Below are 10234 nucleotides of genomic sequence, written 5' to 3'. Positions count from 1 at the left end.
GAGATATCTGGATACCAGCGTTGTATAGAAAGCTCGACATCACAGAGCCAGGATGTATAGCTGTAACCCACATTTGTATCTAAAAATCCTTTCTTATGTAGTCAGTGTTTCATGCTTGGAGTTTAAATAAGTTATAATATCTGGAACTATTTAATTCTGTGAGTAAAAAAGGATCTAGATAAACTAGCATCTCTATAAATGTCACCACTCACTGCTACTAAAGTTGGCACAAAGATACTAGACTCCAAAGAGACCAGTTTGCTTTGTATAGAGAGAATATTGTAGGTATCTTTCCTTCAAATGAAAATGTAATCCTCAAGTTATACTTTACATACTTATTAATTTCTTAATAAGTTTCTGGTTTAGTTGTTTCTGTTTTATTCAACAGATATACAAAAATATAGGATAGAAAATAAGGAAAATCTACAGAATGCAAAAAGCTGATTCATAAAACTGATGCTGAAAGGAAAACCATTCATTTGGAAATCAAGGAATTTTAAAAAGCTGAAAAAAAATAACATAATTGAAATTTAGGATTATAAATTGTAATAAACTTAATCAAATGAACTCGGTCTATTCTTTTTACTCTAGAGAAAAAGCAGACCTAAATTAAACTGTATGTCTAGAAAGAGCAGACATACTCAGCACAGTTAAAAAACAAGTCAAGTATATTACTGATGCATAGCAGTCTGAATTAAATTTAGGTATATTTTAGGACAAATAAACAAAACTCAGATTTATGACCACTGTTGTACTTCATCCAAATATTCAACAGAAACTTATTACAGAGTGAGTTCTCCTACACCATTCATTCATCCAATAAATAAATAGTTCTTATTATGTGTAAGGCATTGCAGGGGATACAATGAAACATAAAGCACAGACTTTGCCCTCAAGGGGCTTACAGTCTAGAATGGAAAAAATAAACAAGCACACAGATAGCGATAACATAAGAGAGAAAGTGATGTGTCATAAGAAAGACTCAGATAAATGCACTGGGAAAGTTTTTTACCTGTAGGGTCTAAGTAGCCAATAAAAATAGATCAATGATCAGTTTGCAAAATTAAGTGCCCAATTCGGAGTATCTATGGATGATGAGAGCTGCAATACTAGTGCAGTTTAAGTCATTACTCGTCAGTTCTTTAAAATGTTCAATCTAGAGTAATAGCCTATCAGGATACCATCTTTCCAGAGTTCATAAGCAGATACAAATAGAATAATACAATATTTAGGGATAAAGAATAATTTTAATTATCCGCAATACTCATGACACATTACCTTCTTGCACAGAAATAGGCTTGATCAGATTAAAATGATGAAGAATTCCTCGATGGCTCAAGTGTGCTCCAAGGAAAGCTAGAAGGTTGTACAGTTAACTCCCACGGTGTAACTCTAAACCATACAACCTACTACCTCAACCCGGATGCACACAGCTTCCACTGTTGCTTCAAACTCCTTATCATATCTTCAGTCAGCTCCTCCAAATATGGCGGCGGCCATACACCTAAGGACTTGGCAAGGACGTAGATAATATTCTAACACTTTACCGATAAATTTAACATGTGCCTACTAGGACTACCCTCATATTTTGGGTTTCTGGCATAGGTCATATAAAATGTCCTCTGACATCTTTCATGGCATAGTTCTACTAGCAATAATATTAAAAGTCAATAGCATTTAGCTTTATTTTTCAAGAGAAACAAGCTCAAAAGTAACACATAAAGCCAGTTATAGCCTTTAATTTTCTTACTGATATTGTTGAAGTGCATTAACTGCTGGAATGTGAACAGAAGTTTCTGAATAGGATCTATTCAGATCTTGGTTCAACCTTTGCTATAAAAAATTCAAGCTTCTTAAGTCACTTACTATGCTTGGACTTAAACTTTAATGGCTGTTCGATAAGCCCTTCTAAGTGTTCAACAATTGAAGCCTGCCTTGTAAGACAGGATAATATATACATGAAATATATACACGAAAACCAAAGGTATATATAATCACTTCGAAAGTAACCAACTAGAGTTTAACAGGAGTTTGAAATACTACTTAACAGCATTGTGTATAGCATTTTGTCAGATTACCACACTGACACAGACCCATAGAAGCGAGCTTGTGCGGTCCACTTCACCACAAGATCGGATCTACGGGTTTATGCCAATGGGCAACGTCTCTCATGGGCTCCCTAATAGTACAGAATTTCTTGTAAATATCTGATGAAATTAGGAGGCTGAAATAACATCAATCCTTTAGCATCAATATTGATATGCTGAAATGTCTAAGTATGCATATTCCCAGTTAAAGGCCTTCATAAATATTCTAAACTAAATACATGAGAATTTTCAAAATAGTATAGCGAAAGCATTTTCACAGACTCCTTTTGTTTTAAGAATGAATATTTTGGAAAAAGACTATTCTAATCAATGACAAATTTTAAAAGAAAATAAAAAAGAATCTATACATGCATGTATGAATTATGTAATTGTGAGACATAAATGTAGTATTATGAGCCTATAATTAAGACCAAATTAACTATTAAGCTAACTGTGTAAGAGTTAGACTGCTTGTTTTAACTCTTATAAAACCTCAGTTAGTGGTTTCAAGGAATTGGTAATATTATAACTTTCTTATAAAACAAGTAAGATTTTGTTGATTAGGCAGAGAACACAGGAAGTTATTTAAATTCTTAAATATACATATGTGTCTGTAGTTGGGATAATACTCCAATGAACAATTATGGATAAATGTCAAAAAACAAAAATTAATTGATAGCATTATTACTACTACTGCGCGCTTAACATTTATACTCCAGATCTGCATAAAAGAGGGTATCTTGTCTCTGAAACACATATACTTAAATTTATTTTTTTTCAAATGTACTTAAAACATAATATATGGCTGCATACAACTCTCATCTGGTCAACAGGTTGAGTAAAAATAAGTTGTTATTCAAAAATACTTTAAACCACCAGACAATAAGCAACCGCACAAAGAGTAAACATAAATCCAGGCATGTACACATTTTTTAAGATCCTAAGCTCAACAGCAACAAAATTATAAGTTGTATTTTATTAATCATTTCAGTCATATCCACAATATTTAGCATTTTTAATTATATCTTCATTGTGGAAAAATACTACATAAAAATTAATTAGTGTTTTTGTGTGTATTGAAGCCAATAAAATGTGTTTTATAGACTATATATAGATAATGTGGTCCACATAATTTTTTACTATTATTTATTTTCTAACTATTCCCATGCTTATTAAAAACTATAGGAAAAATCCACAATCCTGCATTCAAATGTATTAAAATATTTTAACATATATTCATAAATTTCAACATCAAATAAAAAGAAAAATTTGTTTTGGGTTTCATCCTACCTATGAGGGTTTTATATTTTTGTTTCATTCTCTTAAGAAAGCATTAAAAAAAGGCATGACTTCATTACCTCCCCCCAGATTTCATTTCCTTTTATATATGACAAATAAAAAATTACATTTTTTGTCTTTTTCCTAAACTACTTTCTATTCAACCATATTTCACCTATGTTGTATGAATGGATCTATATTCAAAGGGACTCGAACTGTACACCGATCACAAACTCAGACAAAAATTTTTCACAAAGGTAAGTAATATTATAAACCTTCAAACCATCAGTGGCAAATCCAACAGCTAGATCAATAGAGTATGAAACAAATGCTTATAACTAAACACAGTCAATATTATTTTTTCTTAACAAATATTAAATATTATTGCTCTTTTGCTTTTTATTTTTACCTGAGATGACTTGCTCCTATGATCACTTTCTTCACTTCTCATATCCATTTTAAGTTTTTCCCTAAAACAACCACAAAAGGAGAAATATCAGACAACTGCTGTCTAGGAGGAGCATCTGGGTGGACGGTGGGAATGAAGGTAGAAGACCGAGAAGAAAACACAGTATCAAAATGGGCAAAACCTTTTAAAGTATTTTTAAAGGCTTGGAAGACTCGTGGAGCCCCACCCAAGGCTACTCATATGACATATAATGTGGTTTCATAGTTTGCATGTATGCGTTCATTTTGGTTGGTGTTGTTTTCACAGTAATAGTTTTGAAAGTGAAAGGAGGCATGGCTGTTAAAGAAGCGACTAGGTTTTGTACAATGAACTAGTGAAAGCTGAAAAGAGATTTGGATTTGGCATGGAGCTTAATAAGATAATTAAGAGTGTAGAGATTAATGGCTCCTAAAAATAACATTTAAAATAATGTTTTTCAACTAAAGGATCTTGAAACATGAAAACAGGTTTAAAAATGTTAATTAAGCCTGTGAAAGTTGATGTTCCATTAGCTGAGGCAGCATAAAGGAACAAGAGCTATTTTTTAAATAATTGGTGAACAATAAACAATAAACTTAATAAAATGTTTTCCTTGAATGTTATCAGTATATTAGGTATTTGTTATTTCCCACAATTCTTTGTAGAATTAAAAAAAGGTAGAATTTATAAGTTCTACAGTATTTTCTCATTGTTTATATATTTTTATTACAATAAAATATGATTTTAAAAGCAGAACAGTTTGCTTAAAGTTTATTATTTTTATGGAAAATATAGTATCAATTCTTAACATGAAAATTATACTCTATATACGCTATGTACTTAAAAACATTTTCTCTCTTTAACAATTTTAAAACATGTTTTGAAACAGTTTTAATGGAAATTAAAATAGGTGGAATATATCAGCTAATCCTTTCTCATTGAACCAGGAAAAACTGGGTTTTTGTTATAAAATGCTTCAATTGCTTAGCAATTTACTTCTACAAACAGACAAAATAATTAGAATGCAATGCATTTATCTGCTGATCCAATACACTGCTTTAAACTAAAAACAAGTTTGTATGTACTTTTTCTACTAAAATAATAGATATTTCCAACACTCTCAGCAATAGCTCTAAGACAAATTATTCTTTTAAATATATTTTAACAGTCAGTATTATTGTGGAAAAAGCTTTTTTCTACTTAGCAACTGAGAACATGATATTTTCATCTCTATTTGTTACACTGAAATCCTGGTAAGTAATTTAAATATAGCCTCCCCCAAACTAAATTTTATTTATCAGAAGTTTAATATATATTCTAACACGACCTCTTTTTTGAAGTTGAAAAAGTTTCTTCTTTCACATTTTAAATTATGAGTCAACGGCACATGAAAGGTTTAGTTTCTTTACCAACCAGGGCTAAATGCTCACTTTTCTTAGACAGCAAAAACTAATACTGTACACAATAAGCACAGATAATATATTAATGTTTTTCCAAAACTTCTATGTATAACAAAAATAAAAACAGGTACCATCTTTTGCATAGAGATTTTTCTATTTTTACTAAAGTTTCTATTCTAATCAGGATTAGAGCAAGAGAGCAAAAGGAAAAAGTTAATAAGAGTAAAGTGGGTGATGAGTTAAATCAGAGTAAATTGAAAGTTCAAGGATCCCCTTTTACATAACAGTAGGCTTAAAAAGAAACAACAAAAAAAAGTTATACCTGATATGAAAGGTGCGATTTCACCAAGAGCAATATATTGCTTATTATGCCATGTTTTGGAAATAATACAAAATAAAGAAGGCTCATTTGCTTATGTTGCCTTACAAAGCTGCTTTACAAAGCCCGATGTCTCTGTAGTTATACAAGCCAATGTTGGCTTTTTTTTTTTTTTTTTTTTGGTTTGTTTTGGTTTGGATTTTTGTTTGTTTGTTTTTGTTTTTGTTTTTGAGCAGGAGCGTCTCTTTCTCTCTCTCTCTCTTTTTTTCCCAGCACTGTTGCAAGGAGTAGGACAAACTCAGATTTTTTTTTCTTCATGGCTCCTGCTATTTCTTGGAAAAAAGGACCAGGGTGCTTGTCTTCTTTTTCTTGCTTCTCGGTATTCCAGGCACAAAGCACTGCGCAGAAGCTGCACCAATCCTTGCCGTCCCTGGCAGCAGAATGGTAGAAGGTGGGAGAGACCAGGAATCCTTCCAGGCTGTGCTGACTTTAGAAATGAGGATTGCACACGTTTGTCTCCTGAACCAAAAGGGTGAGAAGGCAGGGTGCCAGTTTGCTACACTGCTGCAATGATCTCATGCTCACTGCTGCTGTCGTCCTGTTTGCCCAGTTCAAATGCCTGTTCATTATAAACCAAAAAAAAAAAAAAAAAAAAAAAAAACCTACTTGGATTCTTCAGCAAGCAGAAAGGGTATTAACGTTTTAAAAAATCAGCGGTAAGAAAAGGCAAAAAAACAAAAAAAGCACACACAATTTTAGGATTCACTTGTTATGCCTCAATATTCTGTTTATATGTTCTTTCTTTCTTTCTTTTTTTTTTTTTTTCTATTTAGAGATAAGCAGCAGAATTTATCAGGCGTGAAAGGGACAGCCTCCTGGTGGCCTGCCAAAAACCCAGAATAAAGGCGAAGTTGTGCTTCAAAGCTCAGTCGCTTGCTGAGTCTGGCTAAAGTCAAGTATTAAGATCCACCATTTTCTGAGCCATGCTAGAAAAGAAGAAAAAAGTCAGGACGGTTGCTGCTTTCCAAGTCTCCGTTGGCACCATCACAAAATCTCAGTCGTAAGGTCACATGATTCTCTGCCAAATGTAGAGTGCATTCCCATCAACCATTCTGCTGATACTGCGAAGGCAGCTATTGTCTCGTTTAGACCCAAAGTTCAGCCCACTCTTCATTGAATTAGCTGAAAAACGCATCACCTTTGGGGGCTGGGAGTCATGGAAACGTCTACCTGGCAAGCTGCCCACTTTTTCTGCCCATCAACCAGAGATGGAATTGTGCTGCCTAATGCAATGATGACTTGGAATGTGAAGAGTCGTCCAAAGTGAATCTGATTCTTGCAACGCCTGTTTCAGTTTGCACAGAAAACTCTGGCTTCTTGTAGTTAAGGGTGTGTGTGTGCTGGGGGGGAATCCTTCAGACTAAATGTAGCAAATAAAGGTCTGAACATGCCTACTCCGTAACTTTATTTCACAACACAAATGGTTCTCAAAGGAAAAGACTGAAGTCTCTGCAAGTTTTCCCTTCCCCTGCCCCCTTTTCCTTTCTGAGTGAATGCAACAAGCCCAGGACGTTTGTTTTAGTCCCTTGCATTAAGATTGAAAAGCTCTTGAGTTTTGTCTTGCTTTTTATTACTTTCTGATTTTTATCTGGCACCAGTTTTGTACTACACGGCCACAATATCCTCCAGCAGCAGTGGGGATGCATTATTGCTTCAATCTCCGTCAAAGTGGTCCCCTGAGGGATGCCAGTTGTCTCTTCAACCGCGCACACCCCTGCAACTGGGTCCTGGGGTAATCCTCAGCAGTACCTAGCACAGCTGCTGTGCAAGTTTGCTAAGATTTGACTCATGGAAGAAGTGCTCTTTCTGTTCCTTCACCAGCTACAGTTTTCCTGTGTGGCGTGAAAGATCCCGTTGAAAGATACAAGGAATGTATCAACAGCTTCTAGGCAATCAAATGAAAGGGTTCCCTCACCTCAATGGATTTCCATTCTCACAGGCGACAGAAGTTCCCGTGGACAAACATTTCCATACTTTCTAACAAAAGTACAGTGAATGAAATCTTTCACCATTTCCTTAAGCAAAATCTATAGCTCAGTGGGAAAGCAAGTGCTATTAGTATTTAAGCGAAACATACTCAGTAGTACCAAAAAGAATTATGGTTGCCTTTCCTGCATTAAAAAATGCTTCAGTTTTTCTAAGATGGGGGAATCTTTATAATTATCTTTGCACAATTTTAAAATTATATTCAGTGCCTTACAAAACTATGGATGAATGTTATCCCTCCTCCATGTACAGACACTCACATATAGACATATATATTGCACAATACCAGACAAAGACTGGAAAAGGTAATCAAACCATTACTTGCCTATAAAAAAATAAACAAAACCAAAAGAATTCAAGGATCTAGCAAATATCTTGGAAACGGTCTCTGGTCTTTTTTGAGTTATGGTCTTTGAGTCACTTTCTTGAGGAAGGATAGGAGTGAGTATGCATACACGCACATGCATGGAAACCATTCTGATGTTTTCCCCATATGTAATTCAGAATACAAACAATTCTAAACCATAAAATAAAAACTTACACATGTGCTGAAATTAAAAATTTGCTTTTTTTTTCTAGATTGCAAAATTGTGGATAAATTTTAGTACTGTCCTAAGCACATGCCTTGGAGTGCCTGGTGGGGGAACAAGCCCAGCCAACACATGTGCCCCATGCTTTAGCACAGCCAGAAGAAAGTAGATAAGTCCTCACAGAAAGAAAATGTTGTGTTCTCGTTCACTTATTCAGCAATTATTTAAGTAGGTGTATGTGGCCAGGCTGTGTGATAGACACAGGGGAACAGCAATGAGTCAAATGGACATGCCCCCAGGTGGGAGTCATTCAGGAAGAACTTTCAAGTAAGAAAAGCTCACTTCTTCACAGAAGTGTTGTGGGTCCTGAAGGAGCATTTATTGCTCATCAAGAAACACAATGATAAGAATAGGAAATTGGAAGAAAAGTAGATATTAAAAAATGGATTACAGATAGAGATGATTTCTGTCATCTTGCGTTTTTTTTTTTTTTTTTTTTTTTTTTTTTTGCTGTTTAGGGCTGCACTGGCAGCATATGGAAGTTATCAGGCTAGGGGTCAAATGAGAGCTACAGCTGCTGGCCTATGTCACAGCCACAGCAATGCAGGATCCGAGCTGCATCTGTGACCTACACCACAGTTCACTGTGTGAGACCAGGGATTGAACCCGCATCCTCATGGATATTAGTTGGATTTGTTTTCACTGTGCCACAACAGGAATTCCTGTCTTGCTATTTTAAAGTTTCTCTTTTTAATACAAAATATATTAATCAGTTTGTCATAATTATGTTTGATCCCTAAAAGTACCTCATGTGAAAAGTGTTATGTTGCTCTCCCAATTAAAAAGCAAAAACAAAAGCAGAAGACAGAGGAGATGTTCACTTCCAGAGAGATAGAGTAGGTGTAGTTTTACCCAAATCCTCCTAAGTACAACTCAAATCCCTGAACATTGCATATAATAAAACAAACATAGGGAGACTCTGAAAGATGGAGAGAAGATAATCCAGTTAGGGACCTCGGGACCCAAGGAACAATATGGTGGTAGGGTCCCTGGATTTTAAGTTTGCTTCACAAATTCAAAACTTGAAGCAGAAGAAGCCTGCCCCCCAGAGACAGAAACCAGTGCAGACCAAAAAAATCTCCAAAAAGCCCCAATCAGGAATGCAGCAGGCTAGAAAGACAGAAAGCACTAGGACAATACCACTTTTTTCCAGTCAAACACCCACCCCATACCTGCAAAGTCAGAGCAGGGTACCTAGCACCATGCTTGTTAGGCTAGAGCAAAATATCCCAACCTCCTCTACCCAACCTCAGGGCAGTATAGGAAAGTCAGAGAGGAGGATTGGACCTTTCAGCCTTGTCAGGGGATAACAGGGTCCCTTCCCCTGCCAACATGCAGCATCAGTGGAGACTTTATGGAGTTCTGGACATCCACCCCAACTCAAAAGTAATGAGGTATTCTTCTCCTTCCTGCTAAGATGTCAGACAAGAGAGGGCTAGCAGAGACTCAGGACATTAGAAAATGTCCAGTAGTCACGACACAACGCCGCTATTCCCCCAACCTTTAGGCCGGAAAATGTCATTAAGGGAGTAGTAACAAATCACTCCAGTCCTTCCTCTCTAGGAAGGCATTGGTGAAGGCCTGCAGGGAAACAGGGACTCTGATCCCCTCCCTGCAGTAACAACCTGGACTTCCACCTACACCTGGCAGTGACAAGACTGTGCTGCCCTTTCCCTGCTGGATTAGTGTCAGAGGAAGCTACTTAAAACAGAAAGTTTAAATGAGATCTAGTGTCTCAGAGCATGATACCCAAATGTCAAGGTTTCAGTTGAGAATGGTTTGCTATACAGCAAAGCAGGAAGATCTCAAACTGAATGTAAAAAGACAGAGTGCATGTGAGCACTAAGAAGAGAGAGATGTCGAAACTGCCTCACAAAGTTTTTAAAGCAGCCATCATGAAAATGCTTCAATGAGGAATTAGGAATACGGTTGAAATCAACTTTTAAAAAATTAAAAGTCTTAGCAAGTAAATAGAATATAAAGAATAACCAGATGGAAATTTTAGAACTGGAAAATGTATTTAGCTGAAGTTTAAAAAAAAAAAAAAAGAAAAAAGAGGGACAGAGGAAAGAATCAGTGAATTAGAA

General features: G+C 35.5%; 1 protein-coding gene and 2 non-coding genes across 3 annotated transcripts in view; all 3 read right to left on the bottom strand.

Annotated features, from left to right (window-relative positions):
- Positions 1-1338: 1338 nt before the first annotated feature.
- MIRLET7C (microRNA let-7c) lies at positions 1339-1432 on the bottom strand. Its single transcript, NR_031538.2, has one exon. It is a non-coding gene; the product is annotated as a microRNA let-7c (primary transcript).
- A 646-nt stretch (positions 1433-2078) lies between these two features.
- MIR99A (microRNA mir-99a) lies at positions 2079-2158 on the bottom strand. The gene has a single exon (NR_035386.1). It is a non-coding gene; the product is annotated as a microRNA mir-99a (primary transcript).
- Positions 2159-2853: 695 nt separating this feature from the next.
- Positions 2854-10234, bottom strand: part of LOC106508546 (uncharacterized) — a 498796-nt gene continuing 491415 nt past the window's right edge. Inside the window, exon 8 of the mRNA XM_084991761.1 lies at positions 2854-3835. The gene's annotated coding sequence lies outside the window, so the exon portion shown is untranslated. The remainder of the gene's footprint in view (positions 3836-10234) is intronic.

This window comes from Sus scrofa, chromosome 13, assembly GCF_054392235.1.
Source record: "Sus scrofa isolate SSC_HxYL_T2T_F1_AM1 chromosome 13, Sscrofa_HxYL_maternal_Yorkshire_Landrace_v2.0, whole genome shotgun sequence".
NCBI classification, from domain to species: Eukaryota; Metazoa; Chordata; class Mammalia; order Artiodactyla; family Suidae; genus Sus; species Sus scrofa.
Note: the sequence above shows the minus strand (reverse complement) of the source record. Positions and strands in the feature narration are given on the sequence as shown.